This window comes from Nycticebus coucang, chromosome 6 (genome assembly GCF_027406575.1).
Source record: "Nycticebus coucang isolate mNycCou1 chromosome 6, mNycCou1.pri, whole genome shotgun sequence".
Taxonomy (NCBI): domain Eukaryota; kingdom Metazoa; phylum Chordata; class Mammalia; order Primates; family Lorisidae; genus Nycticebus; species Nycticebus coucang.
Genome location: NC_069785.1, coordinates 3,206,001 through 3,228,698, shown reverse-complemented (window position 1 = coordinate 3,228,698; position 22,698 = coordinate 3,206,001). Strand labels below are relative to the sequence as shown.

General features: G+C 50.8%; 1 protein-coding gene across 2 annotated transcripts in view; it reads left to right on the top strand.

Annotated features, from left to right (window-relative positions):
* The window catches only part of SAMD4A (sterile alpha motif domain containing 4A), a 209,967-nt gene that overhangs the window by 103,179 nt on the left and 84,090 nt on the right, over positions 1-22,698 (top strand). The gene's annotated exons all lie outside the window — the stretch shown is intronic.

Sequence of the window (22,698 nt, the reverse complement as noted above, 5' to 3'; positions counted from 1 at the left end):
ATTTGGTCGCCGTGTTTAGAGCCCTTATTATTGGGTGGATCTGTGATTTTGCTGTCTTCAGAGAAATGAATTTTGTGAATGCTTCTATTTAAAGAGAAGCAAACAGTAACAACATCAGAACCGTCCCTGCTGCCCCAGCTCCTCCACTCAGGTAGTATCCCAGCGTGGTTTATTCCTGAAGCTGACTCAGTCAGCTTTCCTCCTGCACGTTGTGGGTTAGCCTGGTTAATGGAGACAATTGGTGCTGCTGCTCAGAGCTGTGACTCATTCTGGCATTACGCAGGCTTTGTGATGGAAATCGTAGTTCCAACTCCATTCTGACCCAGTGGACATGGGAATATTAATGAAACAAAGTCCAGAGGCTCCTGCGTAGCTCTCTGTGCAGATCCGGTGTCTGCGTGAGGAAATGAAGATTTTTGGCGGGGCGGAAGCTCCTCTCCGTAACCCACGCACGCCCGAACACCATGATAGTGTTTTAATTAGTCTTACAAAGCAAAGTAAAATATTTAGCTTTGGTGAAAGGAGGGAATTCTCTCCTATGTTGGGATTGTTTGGTTAAAAGGGCACTTTTGTCTACTGAATGAGTCTCCCGGGTTTACACTAGTATCTGAATGCTTTTTAAGTAGTCTCTAACATCCTGTAGCCAATTCTCATTTATTCCGCCTATCTATCTATTGATCAATCACAGGGGACAAGAGATAACCTTTCTTTTCCATCACTAGGTTTATGGCTGAGGCGCCTGTAATGAAAGATAAATTTTAACAAGAGAAAGTGTACAAATTTGTTTGAATTTTCATGACATGAGAAACTTCAGAAATGAAGACACACAGAAAGAGGGAGACCATTGTGTTTTATGCTGTCGGATGAAGAGTGGGCAGCCACATGGAGAAAAGAGGCTGATCTAAGGCTGTGATCACAACCCAGGGTTGGGGGAGAACGGCAAGGCCTCTTGTTTGGATTCTTCTTGACATCTTTGAGAGCAGGGATGCTCCTTCCTCGGGTGTAGGGAAGGACCCCTGGAAGGAAGGTTTTACGACCTGATTCAGGGAAGGGGGGCCAGGAGAGGATGCAGTGGCTTTCCAGCGTCTGCCAGCATGCCGTATTTTGGGCAGTAGCTAGTTCTCATTGTGTGTGTATGAGGAGGGGTGGATATTCATATGTGGTCTGTTGGGGGAGCATCTTGAAAGCCTGGATGATCCCAACCTTTTATGTAACCTTCTTCTTTACCCAATTTTATTTCCAAATTTCATCCAAATGTCACTTCCCTTTCTTTGCGCTATGTAAGATTTTAAAATAGTAAATAGCCCAGACGTAGCAGACAGAGTGGAAGACAAGGGGGTCAGCTAGTCCTCATGCGTGGCTGTCGTACGGCCCACTGGACTCTGGGCACATCCGCAGATAAGCTGGTGTCTTGTGGCATTTGGCAATTGGGGATAAAGGTCACATATTTAAAGTTGGTTTTGCTGATTTTTACATGTCCTAAATCAATTGGACCAGGAATATTTTTGAGCTGCTCATTGAAAAGTAGACATTTAGAAAATACTTTCAGCAAAAGAAGAGCTCGAGCACTATTCCTGTTACTCGGCCCCTTTACTCTGGTCCCGTCTCCTCTCACAGCAGCTCTCTGCTGCGTGCTCTTAAAACACAGGCGCTAATATCATGAGAGACAAATTCTGAGGAAGACAGTGTTATCTTTTCTAAAGCGCTGAAAATAACTGATCTGCAACCAAGAACATTGAAGCACGTCCTTCCATTTTCAGATGATACGGGATGCCAGGCAAAGACCAGACTTCAGTGGCTGCCCTGACACCTGCCCGGGGGTGGGGACCTAGAGGAGTAGACAAGGCGAGTGCCCGTTGACCCACCAGCACTGAGTCTTTAGATGCACAGACCACGGTTGCCCGTGTCATCCCTTAAAAGTGGCTGGTGAGGGACGAGCACTACTCGTGCTTTCTCACATGAGGAATCTGGGGTACAAGAGGCCTACACCCTAGTGCTGCGTCCCCGAGGTCCCCTCTGCAGCAGGGAGACAACTCAGAGCCAAACCCGTCCACGTTCCCAGTTTCTCCACGGTAAGCCTCCCCTCTGCCCAGCCTTAGCAAGTCCGTTTCAAGTCGCGTAAAGAGGAAGACTTCTGTGTGAGTGTCTTCACGATGTGAAGAGAGGACTCAGTCTGGGCCTGAGATGGGACATGATGGGACAGCAGTGGGAGGATGTGGAGGCACAGTGATTGTGGGGCAGGTGTGTGTGTTCAGAGAAGATGAAACGTGTATGTTCAAAGTCCCTGTGGGGCCACAGTGCCTCATCTGGAGAGTGTGGGTGGCTCCTGCCTGGGCCCCGGCCTCATTCAGTCCCGTGTTGCCAGCGGGGAGACCTCACAGGCCTTCTCTTCCTGAGGTCCATGTGGTTGTAGAATAAGTACAACCCAAGTGAAAAGTAATAGCATTGGTTTTAATCCAAGTGCCAGATTTTCTGTTTGAAATGAGAAAGGGAGGGACTTCTCAGAAAATAAAATTACTGTGACAATGCCTGTGAATTAGGCCTGATGGCCACTCACTCCCCAAGTGCCCTCCTTGAGCAGCTTCTTCTCCTGTGGCGATTTTCAGGCCTGTGCCCGACAGGCTTGAGTGTGTTATGTTTCTGGGTGGTGAGCAAAAATAATGTTTAGAGCTCTTGTGTGACTATTGGGGTTTTTCCCCTCCGTATGATTACTTTTGGATATGGTTATTTTAAGGGACATTTAACTAAATGTAAGTTACTTAAATTTAGCCACATTTGTTAAGTATCCTTTTCTAGAAAATTTAAAAATGACTGTTAGTTGAAACAGGATCCAGAGCTTCTGTTTCATTCGTCCTTTGGTTTTAAGTTTTGAGTTTTAAGAAAATGTAAAGCAACCAGCATCACTGGTAGTTAATGAAGCAGTTGATATTTTTTCTTTTCTTTTTTTGGCTTCAGAAGCATGTTTCCATGTAAAGTAAAAGAAGCCTCATGCTGTTCATCTTTTCAGAGGACACTGCCAGTGAGAGTGTTGTCACTGCCAGAGAATCCTGTTGGTACGTCCTGTAGCCTCTTTCCCACCCCGCACACCCAGCTCACTCACGCCCGCCAGTGCAGCCAGAGAGAGAAGAAAGCCGCATCTTACTCGCTTTCGGAATCGGATTCCATATTGCTCTGGACACATGCTGAGATTTGCTCTTAAACTATTATTAAATTTCTAACATCCATCAAGATTTAGATCCCTCTGTAGGAAGACCCAGCAAACATGAGTGACACTGCCGGGCTGCCCCACGCAGACCTGCTGTCCAGACAGTGTCAGCTCAGCTACAGCAGAGAGAGGGCCGTGGGCCCCAGCTGTCGGCCTCGCCTGCTGCTTCAACACCACCAGCCTCGGTTTCCTCACTGCTTGCTGGCCATGCTTGTTTTGAAATTGAGATGTGAAAATGTCTGGAAAGAGATTTTGCAGGCTTAAAGAAAAAAAAAAAGGTACTCCACAGATGATGGGCATTAGCCAGAGATTGAACCAGAGCCTGGGCAGGTGAAGGTGTGTGTAGGTGTGTGTTGCTCGATATGTTTATGTTTAGGGGACACTCATCATTTCGGAAAAGTTTTAATTTTTAATCAAAAATGAAAAATAGACAGGGAGATAAGTTTAGCAGAGTTTAAGTTTTTTGTTGTTGTTGTTTTGTTTTGAGACAGGTCTCACTCCGTTGCCCTGGGTAGAGTGCTGTGGCATCATAGCTCACAGCAACCTCAAACTCTTGGGCTCAGGTGATCCTCTTGCCTCAGCCTCTTGAGTAGCTGGGACTACAGGCGCCTGGTACCATACCTGACTGGTGTTTCTATTTTCAGTAGAGTCGGGATCTCACTCTTGTTCAGGCTGGTATTGAACTCCTGAGCTCAAGGGATTCCCCTGGCTCAGCCTCCCAGAGTGCTGGGATTACAGGCATGAGCCCCTGTGCTCGGCCAGAGTTTAAGTTTAAACAGAGTGGGAAATGGAATTCTCCCATAGCTGCAGAGGACAGAGGGTACACAGCTGCCATGATACCCACTCCCCTCGGGGGAGAGAGCACAGGAGGACCGTGCTGGTGTGACACTTGTGTCAGTGTGGGACTGGCCTGCCAGCATGAGGACAGAGGGGATGAACATTCATCTGAGGCGAGTCTTTCCTTAAAGGGGTGAGTGGCTCAGGAATCTCTGGATGGAGAAGGGGCCTTGTTCCCACCCCACACAGTGAGCTTTGATGATCAGAGTGGCGGGGAGTCTGCTCCGTGCATGGGAGAATTCCCGACATAGGAATCTGGAGGGAGAGTCTGTAAGTCAGATTTGTTCCCACAGCTCAGAAAGCAGCAGAAGAGCTGGGCTTGCTCCACGCCGTGTGGGCCTCCTGTGTCTGCTGTTCACTCCAGTCTCTCTCCTCTGGGCCTTTCTAGGTGCCCGACCCATGCCTGGGTAGGAGGGAATCACAGAAAAATAACAACAAAGTCGTAACGTGGTTTCCCTGAGACTGTAAAGTGCCAGTGCCAACAGCAGCTGTGTGACAGGCGTGCCACCCGCTGGGTCCCGTGCTCAGCCGTACCCCTCCCTGTACACGTCCAATGGGGGCTCATCTCGTGACTCTCTGACCTTCCCAGTCCCCAACACCAGCTGGTGGTTGTGCTCACCGATCATTGGTGTGCTGTGTTTTAAGCATGTAGCTATGGTATCCCAGCCTGTTCCAAGAAGTATTTAAGAGGGAGTTTCTGAGCACGTAGCCAAGTCTCCGTGATGTTCTGCGCTGGATCTGCACTCTGACTATGGCGGCATTCTTAAAGAAAGTTAAAGAATGAAGTGGGAACAAACACCAACCAAACCGAGCCCTAGAAGGGAACAAAGTGGGACCAGATCCTGTACTGACAACACGGGCAGCCCTGAGGACGTGGGACAGCCCTGAGGACGTGGGCAGCCCTGTACCTTTCGTGTCCAGCGCCCTACATTCACCCGTCCTGACAGCGTGGCCAGTCCTGACAATGAGGAGCCCTGCGCCTCTTGTGTCCAGTGCCCTATGTTCACGCAGCGCCATGTGCGGCAGCCCTGCTGGAGAGAAAGGGAATGCGTGAGTGGGGCAGACGCCGGCTTCAGTGCTGCTGGCCCCTGGGTAACCAGCCCATGTTCTCTCCCATTGCTAGCTGCCGTGCAGTGGCACCAGGCCAACACCGTCAGAGGTGGGCTGTCCCTGCAAAGCTGTGCCTCTCATGGCCCGTCCTGACAAAGCCAACTTGGGCCAGGCCTGACAACGTGGCCAGTCCTGACGACACTCTCCAGGGACGGAGTGCACACTGGCTTGGGTTTCATTACCTGCAAGTTGGCAGGACGCCAGGGGTGCACTCTGCTCTCTCAGAGTCAGTCACATCCTTTCCTGGGACCTTGGGGGTGGAATGGCAGGTAGATGGCATCTGATCCCAGGGTGATCCTGAGCGGGACGGCTGTAAACAGGCACACTCCCTGTGAGGTGGAGCCTGAGGACAGGACCCGGCCAGGGGGACTCTTGCAACCCCCATCTCTGCTTCTGAGGACCCGAGTGCATGGCGGTGACACCAGAGGCCTGATGGTCACATGGGCCCATCAGCTCTTCACTAAAAGATCTAGTTCCACGAAAGCTTGAGGAAGGTGCAGATTGTGAACCAGGGAATCCTCAGCGCCCTGTTCTCCACTGAGTTATAACCCCGTGTGACTCTTCCTGGAGAACCGCTTCTTAGCCTGGTCTGCCCTGCCGCAGTCCACCACACATGACCTGTGTCCTTCCCATCATTCCGTCGTGGAGCCTGCCTGTTTCATGAAGGAAGAGGAGAAGGTGGTGTGGGAATCTCTTTTTGAAAGGATGAAGTGATCTCCTGAGCCGTAAAGAAGCCAGTCCCCATTCTTCATGGCACACGGCCTTCTCAGGCTGGCTGTTGAAGCCTCTTCTCTTCTCTGCCGGAACCGGGGAGGCAGAGCGCCAAGTGGACCCAGGTGGGCTCAATCCTCCAGAGAGCAGTGGATATACAAGGTCATCTGTACAGGATCCTGGACACCATAAGACTCATAGGAAAGGGAGCTTTCAAACCCATCATTTCAAATTCCCAGCACAATATGGCAAAGAAAAGAGTTTTACAGAAACAGCCAATGATTGGCTCAGATATTAATAGAAAATCAAGAGTCAAGGAAAGGAAGAAGGCAGAGTTTTAGAGCCAGGCCTGGCTTTAATTTACTTGTGGCTCTTCTAACTAGTAGAAGAGTCCCCCTCCCAAGTCCTGTCCCAAGCATAAATTCCTCACCTATCAAGGAGGAGTTAACTTTTTTTTAAGGGTGACACCTTACGGCCATTAATTTAGCAAATTAACTTGACATTCCTAGAAAAGCTCCATGCTCACACCAGTAAATATTTACCAAGTTAGTGACAGTTCATATGGCCCCCCAAATCGCTGGCAGGCCTCCAGAGGGTGAGCAGTTCACTTTCAGGAAATGGATTACTCACTTGTGGAGTGAGACCAACACCCAGGCTACTCGGTTTCAACACACTTTAAAATGCACAAAGGAACTTCCCTGCCTCAAACCTTCAAATTTTTTCCAGATGGACTAGTCGGGTGAGCGCCTGTGGTGCACACTGGGGCTCAATCTAGGGGGCTGCACACACCCAGGCACACAGTGGGGCTTAATCAGGCGCACTGTTGCTGACTCTCGGCAGGCTGCTGAGAAGAGGCGGCAGGAGCGTCTCCCTCTCTTCTGAGCACTGGACTCCCCGGGGAGCAGGGAACATCTCGGGAAAGGCCAGGCGTGCCCAGCCCCTCGTTGCTCTTCTCCGCCAAAGCTGTCCACAGCTGTCTGGGAGGAGGAGCTGGGCCAGTGAGGGAACAGAGGCGGGGGTGAGGCGTTGCCATGCTTTTTATTCTTCCGGACCTGGACCTTTGCCCTGGTGCCAGTGTGGGCAGGCATCAGTCCTGGTCTGGGCAGCCTTGGACTTGGGCGTTAAGACAAGTGCTTCAGAGCTGGGCCCTGGGTGGAGGCCGCTGAGCACAGGCCCCAGTTTGGATCTGGGTACCAAGTATGCCCAGAGGGGGGCTGGCCAGGAGGCTGCTGTGGGGGACAGATTTTTAGGGGCAACAAGCTGAAGATGTTTAGCCTGAAAGATATCGAGGGGGGTGGCTGTCTTGTGAATGAGAGAGTGAATAGGTTTTACCACAAGGAAGAGACACAGAAAAACAAAGCTGTCATCATCGTAACCGTTTTTCAGTGTGCACTTGTGCGACGTTAATTATATTCACAGTGTTCCTGACCATCACTGCTGTCCATTTCTGGAACTTGGTTATCATCCCAGACAGAAACTCTGTGCTCCTTAAACACCAGCTCATTCCCCCCCCAGCCCCCCAGCCACCTGCAGCTTCTGCAGCCCCTGCAGTCCTCACAGCCCCACAACCCCACAGCCCCTTGCAGCCCTGCAGCCCCTTACTCCTCCCCCCACAGCCCCACAGCCCCACAGCCCCGCAGCCCCCGTAGGCCCTATCAGCCACCTGCACAGGCAGCCCTCCGTAGCCACGCTCTCCCTCTGCCTGGGTCCCTCCCGTAGCCACGCTCTCCCTCTGCCTGGGTCCCTGACTCAAGTGCAGTTATGTGGCTTTTGTCCTTTGTGTCTGGCTCACTCAGCATCCTGTCCTCAAGGTCCACCCATGTGGTAGCAGGTATCAGAAGTCCCGTCTTGTGAGGCTGGGAATGGTCCATCATGTGGAAGGACAGGGCTTGTTCGTCGTCTCCTCTGCCAGTGGCTGTGGCCACTGTGAGCACGGCGGCTGCGCACCACGGTGTGGGTGGCAACACTCCTCTGTAGGTTTAGTTTTCATGGTTTCAGAACAACTGACCTTGGTTGAATGGATGGAGCAGCAGAGACTCTGAGTATGGCTCTAGCAAGCCCAGCTCTTTCTGCTGGTGGAAGGGTTCCCGTGCCTGGGAGTGTCTCAGCCTGGGTGAGCGGCAGGAATTGGGGAGTGGTGATGCTCACACGGTGCAGGGGGGACCAGCACATCTCTGTGGCCCTTCCATCTCCACATGGAAAGAGTGGTGTCGGTCACCTGCAGACGCTCACACAGTGCAGCAGGGACAAGCACATCTCTGTGGCCCTCCCATCTCCACGTGGAGAGAGTGGTGTCGGTCTCTGGCAGCTTCCTGAGAGAGTAAAGAGGGGAATGGGATATGAATTGTCTACCAGTCAGAGAGGTGACTTTGCTAAACTGTCTGCAGCCTGGACATCAGAAGCCCCTGCTCTGTGAGGCTGGAACAGGTCCTGTGTGGTCCTGGGAGGTCTTCTCAGAGCTCCCCAGGAAGCTTTCTTGCCTTCTAGCATCTCAGAGGGAGGGTGGTGAGTCGGGCTTCCTCAGCAAGAGTCTGCCTGAAAAGAGCGTGACCCTTGACACCCCTCACCCCCGCCACCGCAGAGAGTTACACTGAGTGTGGGTGGGGAGGCCGAGGTAAAGAGCTGGACTGGGGCCCCCGGGGTGAATGTCGGCTGGGATGGGAATGCCCTGCACAGTCAGCCTAATTCTGCTGCAGTTGGGAGTTTTCTTATCATTAGTCAGGAAGGCCTCGCCAAAGAATTCCAGTATTCCAGAGAGAGCTTAATTGTGGGTGATTTCATTCTGCCCTTTTCATGTCGAAGCCGGGGGCTTGCGTCATTTGACAGTGAATTCAGGGAGATTTTTATTTGCATGTGAATCATAGCTTTTCCAGCTGAATGTCACTTACTTGGAATTTTTGTCTGATTTTGTTTTTGTTTTTGTCTCTTGGTGTTTTTCCATCAGGCTCTTTGGCTAACCAGAAAAGAGAGAGAGAGAGAGGAAGGGCTCAATCTTACCGGAGCAGGGTTTGAGTTGGCAACTCAAAAGGAGAGTATTATGAATGTGAAAAGAGGAAAAGGGATGCTTTATTTTGCTTTGAGGGAGGGACCGAAGCCAAGTCAAATTGAGAGCTCTAATTTGGGAATAGTGTTATTACAGGTCACTGGGAGTTGGTTACTCGCTAAATCGGGAGGCCAGTCACATGAGGACGCAGCAGAGGCTGGTCACATGGTGGATGGTGGCGGCTCCTTTACGATGAAATTTTATTTTATTTACTACGTGGCTGAAATACACTTATATCATGCTGAGAAACCAGGTCGCCTTATTGTCTGGTAATTGCTCCCTGTTCTGGCCCATCCGTTGTTTTATAAATGAGCCAGTTCTTCTAGTAAACGTGCTTTCCGGGGCTTTATTTAGGCTGGAATCTGTTCTGGGGTTAGTGGGACAGGCCACGTGACACGGACCATGTGTCTATCCTTCACCTGCATATCTGATTGTCAGGGGCTTCCTGTTCCTCCAAAAGCTCTACCCGTGTAGACCCCAAGGTCAAGACATTCAGATAATCATTAAAACATATATTTACAGAGGGTACCAAAAAATGTATATACCTCAGTGCCTCCTAAGTATCATTCTAAGAAAGGAAGAAACTCTTATTAAAATTACGGGTGGTGCCTGTGGCTTCAGAGCGGTAAGACGCTGGCCCCATATGCCGGAGGTGGTGGGTTCAAACCCAGCCCCGGCCAAAAACTGAAAAAAAATAAAAATAAAAAAAATAATTACAATACTCAAGTCAGGTTTGACTTCTGCAGTTACAAGAGATATAAGATGCAACATACAAGATAACAGATGTTACCAGTGCTTATTGAGTATTACCCTTTTAATGCCAGTTTTGACTTTCTTAGAGAGTGCCTTCGTTTATGGCACCTCTGTGGGTGCAGAGCTGTGGCGAGCTCCGGGTTTGTGTTGTGAACAGCCATCCGCTCCCTGGCTTGGCGCTGGGAATGTCAGCTCTCCAGATACAGACAAGGAGCAGTGGGGGCCGGCCCCGGCACGGGTGCTGCTGAGCAGGGGATTCTCCCTCCCCGCACTGCACACTGGTGATATTCTTGGCATGTTGGGGGGAGCTGCGGGCTTTCTCCAAGACTCAGAGTTGGCTTCCTCCATGTCCAAAGCCCCCTAGTTAGTGAGCTGTGTTTGAAATAATAGCAGAAAAGCAGCCAAGAAAATATCTAGACTTCAGTTAATTCTACCTCCAGTGCAAACAAGCTGTGCTCATGGTCCTCAGTGGGGCACATTACTAAGGCGGTGACACAGAGGCCGTGGGTGCTGCCAGGCATCTGGGCAGTGGCACTTGTCTCTGAGGCTAGGGACGGGCCATGGGGTGCAGAGACTTTCTAGAAGTCAAGGGGTCAGGGGCACTGGCACCTTGAGGGCAGGGCCAAGGTGGTCTGGGGCAAGGTTCTCCCCACTTCATTGTCCCCTAAGTAGCATTTCAACTTGGGGAGGAGTCTGAGATGTAAGATGTTATCAGCAAGTGGGGGAGCTCACACCAGGGCCGCAGGGCCGGGTGTGGCACCTTCCCAGGCATGGCCTCTGTGGACAGTGCCTCTGACATCACAATACTGGCCAGATGCCCAACAATGACACGCTGTACCCAGTGGACACCAGCTGAGGGAAGAAAAGGAGGAGGCCAAAGTGGAGTGGGAGGAGATGGAGCAGTCCCTTATGTGATAATTCCACCACACACACACTTCTCACCTAACATCTGGTTCACCTGTAACGTGTTCAGCTCCACGCAGCCTGTACAGCAGCTGGGCCCTCCCCCCAAACTCAAAACAATATTCTGGTCCTCTGATCGCGAGAAGTTTCTCCTGCTGCTACACGTCCCGTGGATCATCGTCGGGCCCGTGAGTTGGCACGTCTTCACCAGCCAGCTCCCGAGAGGTAACGTCCAGCTGAGACTTGACCCCACCCCTCCTTCCCAAGCAGCTAGGGCTCTGGGGGCCCAGTGGGGGTGGCTGTGAGTCTGTGGTGAAGCTGCTTTAACCCTGGACTCGTCACCGTTGTGTTACTCAGGAGCCCTCCAGGCCTGTCCAGCCACTCAGGCCTGTCCATGACGTCCTTAAGACCCACATGGGCCCAATCGTGATCTGTCTATCAGATCTGTCTATCTGTCGATCACCCCTTTTAATTGTCTGGGTTCTTATAGAAAGCTGAAGAGATCAGCCCTCTGCTAGAAATACTAGGACATATTTCTTGCTTATTTATTGTTGTTTGTTTGTTTTAACCCAACAATGTTCTCTTAACAACAGGCCCGCATCACTGTTTCTGTTGATGCCTCACTTTCCCACCTGGGTTCACATCAACCTTCCCTGCTGAACTAAACTGGGATCTGGAGACCAGACTTCTCCAGGGTTCCCAGACCTGAGTTGGATCAGAATCATCAACTGGAGGGCTTGCCAAATAGTTTTTGGGTCAGTAGGTCTCGGGAGGGTCCCGGAACGTGTGGTCCTAACAATCCCCATGTGTGCCACGGCTCCACACACGGGGTCCAGTGCTGCAGGCCTCCTGGGGGTCCTTTCCGCTCCCTCCCCACAGGAGGGAGCCCCACAGGCACCTTCCTTGTCCCTCAGATGATGGTGACCGTAGCCAGCAATGGCATCGTGCTGATGACAGTGCCTGATTTTGCAAAGGTTAAATAATTCAAACAGCAGAACAATCTTACCAGGTGAGAAAACCGAAGTAGAGTGTTTAAGTGAATTGCCCCAGTTCATGGCCGACTTGGGGCAAGACCTGGGCTGCAGACCCAGACGGCGGCCACTGCTCTGCCATTCCTCTTCCTCTGCCCCCAAGTCACTCAGAATCCTGATGATCGTCCAGTGCTGGGAAGGTGAATACCCCAGGAAGGTGCCCCCAAGACAAGTGACCTTAAAACTTACGGCCCTGGCTGCATCGTGGGGTCTGAGTGTCCGTGTGTCTGTGTGAGCAGGGGCTGGGGAGGGGCTCAGCTGGGTCAGACACATGCTTGGTGCAGGAAGATAAAACTGGGCATGCAGCCTCATGAAGGCTGGCGGGGGCATCTGTGAAGAGAGGCTGGCTGATCCTTTCTGCCGGCCTTGGAATCCCCTCACCATTCTGCCTGGTCCAGAACTTCCTGCAGTGGACACTCGGCGTCCAATCAGGGAGACAGATGCAGTGAGAGGAATAGGTCTGCTGTGTCTCCAGCTGTGACAGGAGAGCGTGTTTGTGGCCAGTAAGCCTGTGTGATGGCACCGAGCTAGGCAAGGGGGTGGGAGCCACTGTGCCTGCCCTCCAGGAGCTGGTGGCCCCATCCCAGGGCAGAGCGTCACACAGGCCTATACACCGCTGAGCTCAGTTGTGCCGAGAGGAGGTAACGAGGCCCAGAGCAGATGGGCAGGGTTTAGAGGAGCAGGTGGGTTCTCAGACATGTTGTGGGTGGCAGGAGTGGGTGGGACAGGGTCAGATTTGCACAGACATTCCCACAGCAGACAGTATTTGATGACAGAAAGATAATGACCTCGTGCAGGAGTTAGAGCCTCTACTGGAATAGCGATTACAGATTAAGCTCTCTGTGGGTTTTCTGCTAAGTAATGTGTTGGATGCCAACTGGGGCCTGTGGTGCTTTGGAGCATGGGTTGCCCTCGTTCCAGAGAGGCCTGTCAGTTCTAGAAATGGAGGCTTCTCGGAGTATTTCTCTGCTCCTCTGGTCGGACTCTCCCCCAATCTCTTGTGTTGGAGACATTTCTGCGGGTACGAAGCTCTCCCCGTGGACATCCACTCTGAAGAGGATGGATTCTGGCACAGGCCATAACATTGATAAGAAACAAAGATAAATATCTGATGAATTGATAAATACACCCACCTTCAAAGGTGTGGCATAGAGCTAGATTAGTATAGAATAATCAGCCACAGCGGTCAGCTCGGCTCAGGACCAGTGTGGCTAGAGGTCAGCTTTGTCCTTCTCTTCATGGGGCTGTGTGCCCTGGACCCTGTGAGAGAGGGCAGGCAAGTGGTCAGGCCCCAAATCCCCTGGGCATAGGGGCCTGTTCCCCATCTCCTCCTCTGTAGAGGTAAGGTTTGCTTCTAGGAGGGAGCTCCTTGCTGCCAGGTCTGTTCTCTCTCCAGCTCCTCATGACAGAGCAAGAAGGCGGCAAGGCCCCAACCAGTCACCCCTCTGTCCCTCCATGTGCTGCTCTCCATCCTCTCCAAGCTCCAGCCTTCCTCCTCCCCTTGCCTGGCTCTGTCCTTAGGTGGCATGCGGAGGCCTTGGGGCTCCAAGCTGTCCTCTCCTCCGATAGGGTCTCCAGTCTCCACCGAGTCAGCTAAAGCCAAGCGCCCTCATCGGGTCCGTCCTCCAGGTTCTAGTCCAGCCACTTACCTCTGGGTCTACTTAATTTCACAGTGGGATGCCCAGAGAGAGGGAACCGGCATTGGCCTTTGTCATTCTGACTCGAGAGCCACATTCTTCACCATCCTTCCCACCTCTCCTCCTTACCCACGGCCCTGAGGACTTCAGCAATTAGAAAGTAGCTCCCTTTCTTTAACATCTGGGGGGAAAATCTGGTCTAATTGCATCAGTAGACCTACTAACCCAAAAGCAAGTTTGGTGTACAAGTAACAGGTAGAAATAAGCTTCCTTTTACTGCTCAGCTTTGCACAAATGCTCAGAGGCGGCTGGCAGGCGGGAAGCAGGAAGGGAAGTGCACCTCGAGCTCCCTCTGCAGGGCCAAGCCCTGGAGGCCAGGACAGTGGGGCTGAGTGTCCCTGGGCCACCCAACTCTGTCCTTCTGTAGTCATCCAGGCCTTTTTGTTCAAAACAGTACCAGTCAATTGGTGACCCTGTGTTCAAGTGTTCTCCATAGAATGGCTTGTACAGGTTAGTATTTCAGATTTCATACCTAAAGGAGAAATGCGTAGGTTGTACCGTCCGCATTTGCACATGGGTCTTCTGGGAGTATATATGTGCTGGTTCTTGGTGGCAGTATTTGCAGTGTCACGCCACACCACAGGGCTCTCCCACTCACACTTACACTTTGAATTCCCATCTCTCAAGATGGGAGATTATGTCTATAAATTGTTGAGCAACTTTCTCATTTTTCTAGAAAGCATGGGACCCAGTGACTTAGCAGTTCAATCATTGAAAGATGTGGAATGGCACCCTGGTGTTGGAGTGGCGCCATTCCACATCTGGCGTGTTCGCTCCAGCCCTTCCCAGACATCTCGAGGTTCATAAAGATGTTGTATGAAGTGGCTGTCATTCGCTTTGGTCCGTGAGGTGGGGCATGAGCTATTGCTTTTGATTTGACCTGTTTTTGATCCTCCCCAGATACTCCTCTGATGACTTTATCTGGATGTTGCTAAAGATTTTAGCCTTGAAATTCTTTGTTAGCAAATAATATTGCAATTAGGCCCTGTGGCCTGTGGTGTGCCGCTGCGATGCTTTCATTTCTAATGCTCCTCATCTGCGTGCGGATCGCCAAGTCCTTTAAAGATACTATTGCGGAGTCACATGGTGCTGTGTGGGGTTTGGGCAGTGGTGGTCTGGAAGTATGAGGGGACAGCTTCTTGCTCTGAGAACTTTTGCAGCCTCTTCCTCTGTGGGGATTCTGATATAAAAACTAGCCGAGCGTGGTTTACAAGAATGTGTCTTGTGCTTGTCAACAGAAGGTAATATTTTGTCATCACTAATTTATGACTCTTAGGAGACCCATTCCTATGAGGTCTCATTAAAACATAATCACTTAGCCCCCCAAAAACTTCACACATATAATAGTCTTAACACAACCCTGTTGGCCTTGGTTTTTCTTTCCTTCAACAGATGTGAGAGTCGTATTAACTACCTTTCATCCTGCTGCCTCAGCCTCTCAAATCCTTTTCCTAAAGATTGTTTTAATTGGTGTCAGTTACAATTGGGAAAAGCCCCGTTATGCTTTTGTTTTCTAGTACGTGGGGGGATTTTCCATCTTAAACAGAATATGGATAAGGAAGATGTAGTGAAGGTTTTGATAACTGAGCTAATTCTTCCATTTTCCTTCTTTGTGTGTTCTCATTTTTATGTGACTTTAAAGCTAAAGGTGATCAGTATACTGCAGAGTCTAATGAGAAAGAGAGGACTGGATGGTTTTTATGTGGCAGTTGGTACCTACTGTCATCGGTAAGTCATCTAGTCTATTTTCACTTAGAGGAAATTTCTAGGAAATAATTAACATTTTGAAGAAATCTAAATGTCTAAGAAGACACTCTCAAATAAAGGATCAGGGGACTATTTTATTTGAGAGAGTCTAACTATGTCACCCTGGGTAAAGTGCCATGGTGTCACAGCTCACAGCAACCTCAAACTCTTGGGCTTAAGTGATTCTCTTGCCTCAACCTCCCCAGTAGCTGGGACTACAGGCGCCTGCCACAATGCTCGGCTATTTTTAGAGGGCATTTACAGGGTCTGGCTCTTGCTAAAGCTGGTCTTGTACCTATGAGCTCAGGCAATCCACTTGCCTTGGCTTCCCATAGTGCTAGGCTTACAGGTGTGAGCCACTGCACCCAGCCCTCAGGGGACAATTTTAAATAGCCACTAAAAACGTGATTAATAAGGACACATTACTGCGGGGGGATGGAGACTCCATCCCTACCTTCTTGGGGAGGAAGGCAGGAAATGAGTATCTTGCACAGCCACTCATTTGGTGCTAAAAGCTACAGAGAAAAGAAGGCAGGACGTGGGGGTGAAGGATGTAAGGTGAGGAGGAGAGACAATTAAAATAAGGCAGGCAGAGAAGATCTCTCCAGGAAAATGACACTGAGCAGGGAAGGAGCTGAGAGAGTCTAGAAGGCGCAGGCAGAGGAATGAACAAGTGCGAAGGCCCTGGGGCAGGTGCACATCTGGCTGGTTGAAGGAGCTGAAGGAAGCCAGAATGGACTGCAGGAGATGGGTGGCGACTGGATCACAGAAGGGCTGAGGGCCGTCGTGAGGACTTTGGCTCTTCCTCAGAGTGGATGAGAAAGCAGGAGAATGAAAGGACCTATCTTTTGCTTTGAAAAGATCATTTCTTCGAATCCTTTCTAAGGGATAGGGGAAAAAGAGAAACAAGAAGGCTCTTTTGAGAATGGTTGTTGTGGCTGATAACTGAGTCTTAGTGGGGGCTGGAGGTGGGACAGCACTGCCAGAGGTAGCCGATTCTGGCCCTGCTGCCAGTGAGATGTGGTGGGAGAGAGAGGGCTCAAGGACAAGCCCGGGGTTTTGATCTGGGTGGTTGGAAAGCTGGAGCAACTGTTTGCTGAGATAGAGAAGGATGAAGGAGCAGATTGTGCTGAGAGTGAGGACTTGGGTCGTCTGAGTGGATGTGTGGAGGACACGGCTGGATGCAAGAGCCTGGAGCTCAGGGAGAGGCCCGGCTGGGCACAAATGTGGAGCCAGAGGTTGGAGCTGAGGCAGGCAGCAGGGGCAGCCCGTTTGCATGCCCTCTGGGAGTGGGCAGTCTCAGCCAGGCGGAGATCAGAAGCATGGAGGTGAGCCCCAGCCTGACTCGGGCCCTTGCGGAGTCTCAGGACTAATTCCCAGCTGGTCTGGGTCCTTCAGGAGCAAAGCCACACCCAGGGGAAAAGTGACTGCGGATGGAACTTCTCTGTTAGAGAGATGACAGACGCGGGGGAGGTACCTGGGTCCCCCATCTGCTAGGGCAGATGTACTTGGCTCTCGCCCTTTGAGGATGTGAGGTACCTTTGAATGACTAGCCCCACTGGTTCTGCTCTCATACGCTACAGCAGCTAAACTGGGGGAGAGAATCTGCCAAGCACCGTGAGGTCCTTTGTATTAGTTAACAGTTGCTGTGTAACAAAACGCCTCAAAATGCAATGGCTTTGAATGATAAACAACATTCATCTCCCAGTTTCCTGAGGGTTAGGAATTTGGAGCCTCTAGCTGGACAGTTCTGGCTGTCAAGACTCGCCTAGCGCTGGAGAAGCTGCTTCCAAGGTGGCTCCCTTTCATGGCTGGCAGGAGGGATCTGGCTGTTAGCAGGCCAGAGTGCCCCACCCTAGCACCCTCCCTGGGAAGCCTAAGCCCTTCATAATGGGTGTGGCTGGCTCCCCCCAGGTCAGGGACCTTAGTATGAGCCTCCACCATGCTGCTAGTCCCATGCACCTGCTCTGCTATGGGGAGGGGGGCACAGGTCGTCAATACCAGGTGGTGAGTATGGAGGGGGCAGCCACATCCCAAACACCCGGGGAGGGTTTCTGTCTCCTCAATCCTTCCTATCTGTTCACAGCACTGCCTGCAGCTGTGGGGCTCAGTAACCCCAGAATGTCTGTGTTCCCAGACACAGCTGGTCTAATCCACATCCCGCGCAGGGCTCCTCCAGACTACAGGGATTCTTCTCTAGGCACCTCTAGCTCCTGAGCGGCACCTCAGGAGACAAAAGTCAAGTGCAGGGGCCAAGACAAAACCCCACCTTTCCCCCTGATTGTTCAGATGTCCTGGGTCAGCTCTCACCCCTCCCAAAGGCATGGAATGTGGTACTGTCACCCGGTTTTGAGTTGTGCAGAGTTGTGCTAAATTTAGAAGCTTCAGTTCATGGCGTTTCTAGGATTTCATCTATGATGTAAATTCTCCCCAGGATCATTTGACCGTGTCAGGCCCACCAGACCTCTGCCTGTAGCACACTTATTTCACCTGCACTTTATGTGTGTGTGTGTCCACATGCGCGTGCTAATTCCCAGCCATTTCTTGTATGAGCAAATTGCCTAAATCCACTTGTGAAAAGCCCTTTTCACAATTATTTTCACATAATAACATTATGGTTAATGTTATTAAACTGAAAATAAGGGTATAATAAAATATCAATTTATGGTTAATTTACTAACAACTAGAGCTCTTAAACATTGACATGCCGTTGTGTGGTAACAATACCAGACTTGGTATTTAGACATACTCTGTCATTCCTAGAATCGTTGGGACAGTTTCCTACTCCTTGTGGTCTTTAATTATAGCTCTTTTAATACGTTTGTTTTACTACTCCTATGTCACTGGTTTATAAATTACAAATCATTAACTTTTACAAATCATTTTATTTTTACATAAAACATCTGGCAAAATGTTACATCTTTCCTCCTCCTTCGGAGAAGGAACAGTGAAAATATCCAGAGCCCGTGGTAGAGGTGAGCTGGTGCCATCGAACCTCTCAGTTTTCTAGTCTGTTTCCTGAGTCAGGCAATGTAGGGATCATGCGTAATGGCTGCGACTGCACCTCAGAAGTGATCAATTAATTGAAAATCATGAGGATTCCTGGGTCTTCCCTCAGGGAGGAGAATCCATTCAGTACAAAGCTCAGCAAAGATTGCGTGATCTCTGGAAGATGGTGTGACCCACACAGAAGGCCAGTGGGCACCTGGCCAGGACCTGCTGTGTGACCATCTCCCACACATGGGACAGGCTTCTGTTTGAAGGAGGCGGCGGTGATGTCCGCCCTTGTCAGTGCCCCGGGGACCCTGAGAGACTGACCCACGTTTACTGCCTGCTGACGTGCCGTGAGGTGTGTGGTCAGAGCCCCGATGTACTCACAGTCTCCTGTCCAGAGGCTTCCAGCTCATGATCAGAACCCTGCATTGCATTACGTTGCCCTGAAGAATCGTCACCACAGAATCTGGAAATGTGTGTGGTCTTTGTCATTCTCTCCCTGAAGGCACCCAGGAAGCTGCACCTCTGTCCGAAGGCTGTTTCCCTGAGGAGCTCATTGGAACGAGGGAAGCGGCAGCGGGCTGGCTCTGCGGCTCCCTCTCAGAGTGGGAAGGACTTTGCCAGAGGGCTGAGCTACTCACAGCCAAATGGCTGAAACTTCCTCTTTGCTGGAGGGGCGCGTGGACAGTGAGCAAGTAGCAGTGATCTTGGGCCACATAACAAATTACAAATTGTTTGAGTCTTAGCAGCTTCAAACAATAAACATGTTATACACAGTGCCTGTGCGTCAGGGACGTGAGTGATCCTGGCTCGGGGCCTCTTGGGATGTCACCAGGGGCTGCAGTCATTGCCCCTGCTGGGAGCTCTGCTGGGGGTAGTTCCTGCACGAGGCTGGCAGGTTGGTGCCTGCTCTCGGCAGGAGACCTCAATTCCTCCCAGTAAGGACTTCCCCGCCCTCCTGCCTGCGAGGTCGCTTGAATCACCTCACAGCTTGGCAGCTGGCTTCACCCAGGCCCCTGGGGTATAGCCTTTTTCTTTTCTGCTGCACACTGGAAGAATAACAATACACAAATACTAACAAAACCTGATGAGCACAAAAAAGGTTGGTGTGTACTTTTCATATCGGGCTATGCAGATAAGAAGAACAGTCCTCAATCTTCATGCGGGCCGTGGCCACAGGTCGGACACCCCTGCCCCTGAGCAAGCGAGCAGTCAGAGAGGGCCAGGTGAACGCTGCAAGGCCTTTATAGCCAGTCTGTGACATCAAGGAAATGGTGACATGTTTTAGACCTCAAGAGCTGTCACGTCGATGTTTTCATCCGCTTTTGTCTCTCGGCACACTTGAACCTATCGTTAAACTTCTGCACACACTTAATTTGTGTTCAAAACAAAGTAAAAAAGGAGTGTACGTACTGGGCTTTGAACTTCTTTTGAAAATAATTTAATTAATGATCTTTAAAAGTTTCTGAGGCACACCTGAGCTCCTCCCATGGCACACCGGTTATAAGTCACTGATCTATGTTGTCTCTATAACTTTCTTTACATTTCCGTTGCTAAGCAGCACCTCTACTGATGCACGTGCTCTATTTGTATATTATTTATTACATATTTATGTGCATTTTACATATCATTGTAGTATATAACATGACAGCCTAAAGAGTATTTGGCTATGGCTAAGCCATCGTCGTGTGACGGCCACTGTGTCTCTTTAAGCTGATCACCTGCTGTCATTCTTCCCCGACCCCACGACCTGGGGCAAGTGACAGGCCCCACCTATGTCTCTGTGTCCTCTGTAAGATAGGCTGGTAATAGGACCTACCTTGTCACTCTTCTTGGAGGATTAGAGGAGTAATTAAGGGCACGAGGCTCAGAAGAGCGCCTGGCACAGAAGAACGGGTGAGGCTGGAGCAGCGGCAGAGAGGACTTGATCCGACAGGCGTGGCTGCAGAGAGGGGCTCTGGTGCTTGCCTGGTGCTTCTCCTGGCCTACCTTCCACGCCCCCAGTGGCAGTGAACAAGAGCCGTGGCATGGTCCTGGCCACACCTCCGCCCCACGCCACCCAAGCCCTGTCCCGGGGTAGAGGACCAGGTCAGCCCTGGCGTGTACCAGGCCCGGCCGGTGTCTCATTTTTTCCCTCTTTGCAGTGCTGGTCCGGCCCTGACTCCCAGGTTGTTCCCTGGCAGGGAGCTGTCATGTGGAGATAACACATTTAGTTTGCACTCCCAGTCCTATTTTCGTTTCTGATTCATTTTATTTATTTATTTACTTTAAATTGACCTTTTGAAAAAAAGTAGAACATCCAGACCTGGGAATGTTCAAGCAGAAAACCAGGGAGCTCCTCCGCCTTGTGCATTTTTGGGAAAGGTTGTTCCAAGGTTTTATTTTTAAGTGCACATTTTCCAGGGTGCGCCCAGCTTCCTGTGATCAGTGCTGGTGTATGACATGGGTTTCTCTTCCTCTTGGCCTCTTTGGCTTCTTCCCCATGGGTGCTGGGCTTAGTGAACAGATTTCATCTTCATCCTCAGCACACACATCATCTGAAACATGCCCAGGGTCTGCTAAAAGTGTGTTGATAAGAAAGTGAGACTGGTGTTGCCTTGGCTCCTAGAGCTCCTTTAAAAGGGAGGCTGTACCCAGTGGAATGTGTTGTCTTGTAGCCAGTGGCTGTTGGCTAAGTATAGAGTCCAGAGGCTGGGAGGGACCTGCTGCGGTCATCCGTGCCCTCCCGCTAGCCATCTCCTTCCAAACGTGTCCGGCTGGCCTATTCAGTAGGCACCATCCCCCTGCAGTCTGAGCACTTCAGCAAGAAGCCGCTGCAACTGCATCCAGTCCACGTTGAGATGTGTGGTCAGCAAGTAAAAACACCCTGGATTTTAAGGATGTAACACCAAAAACAGAAGAGAAAATGGCTCATTAATGAATTTTGATTCATTACATGTTGAAATGATAACATTCTGATGTATTACGTTAAATAACATATAGTATTAAAATTAATTTCACCTCATCCTTTGCCATCCTTGGCTACATTCTATCCCTGCTGGATGGTGCTGCCCTAGACCATCACACTCTCCTGGTCAAGCCATGAGGACAGAGGTTCTAGAGCCTTCCTTGGTATCACTGAGCCTTGTTTTATTCTGTTGGTTCAGTTCTTGCCCACGTCCTGTCTTAATCTCTCCTGCCTCGGTCTGGAGACTTTCACTCCAATAGTCGGCTCTTGGTCATCTCCTTGTGAAATCCCCACTTGTGAGCGAGGGATTGTCATCAAGTAGCTCTTCATGGTGCTGTGAGCACAATAAACCCATTTTCTTTCACCTTTTGACTTCCTACCTCTTTGATAACTTTTAATAACTTCTCCTGGGTCATCTCTGGTTTCTCTATATTATTTTTAAAACGTGGTATCCAAAGCCACCACCTTGCTCTCACATGGGTCTGACCGATGCTAGGGACACGTGGAAGGAATTGTTTCTTTGGTCACGGACTTGCCTGGTGCTTCTCCTGGCCTACTTCGTCTAGCCCAGCAGTACGGGGCCCGACGGCTGCTGTCTCATCTTGATGGGGCTTCTCCTGGCCTACCTCGTCTAGCCCAGCAGTACGGGGCCCGACGGCTGCTGTCTCATCTTGATGGGGCTTCTCCTGGCCTACCTCGTCTAACCCAGCAGCACGGGGCCCGACGGCTGCTGTCTTATCTTGATGGGGCTTCTCCTGGCCTACCTCGTCTAACCCAGCAGCACAGGCTCCGATGACTGCTGTCTCATCTTGATGGGGCTTCTCCTGGCCTACTTCGTCTAACCCAGCAGCACGGGGCCCGACGGCTGCTGTCTCATCTTGATGGGGCTTCTCCTGGCCTACCTCGTCTAACCCAGCAGCACAGGGCCCGATGACCGCTATCTCATCTTGATAGGTGGGGCACTTGAGGCTCAGAGAAGTAATTTCCAAAGTTCCAGCACAAATTAAGTGGCCTATCTGGGATTTGTGCCAAGGTTTGCCTCACTCCAGAGCTCACACTCTTCCATTATTCTCCGTGCCTGCCTCCCTCACTGGTATTTCTCTTTGAAAGCATATTCTCTCCTGGAATCTTGAGCAGTCTTGCAGTTCAGGCTGAAGCTTTTGTAACTTATGGTCACCAGGGACCTGTAGGCTTATTCTGTCATGTTTGTGCCTGGCTGGAATCGTGACGTCCATCTGCTAAATTCCAGAAACCCGAGCTGGCAAGACTGCCCAGCCCTGGCCCTTGTGGGCTCATCAGGAGGCCAGAATTGTGGTATCCAGGTGTCAGGGGTGACTTACCTAGAAGGGAGCTTTCTTCCTGATGGCCCCAGAGTCTCTGAGTACCTACCAACCTCAGAGCGAGCTATTTCTCAAAGGCTCATCAAGCCCAGCACGCCGTTTGTGTTCTGAGAGGGAGGGGCCCACGAGGGTGTCTGGGAGTTTGTTAAAAACAGATCCCCATGTGGGGAACCTTGAGGACATTGCGCTCGGTGAATCAAGGCTGTCACCGCAGGACAAGTCCTGTGTTGTCACATTTCTCAGAGTAACCTGGAGTTGTCAGACTCATAGAGGCAGAAAGTAGTATAGAATGGTCATTGCCACGGCCCAGGGAGAGGCGGGATGGGGAGATGTTGCTTAATGGGGGCCAAGTTTCAGTTTGGGAAGATGAAAAGGTTCTCC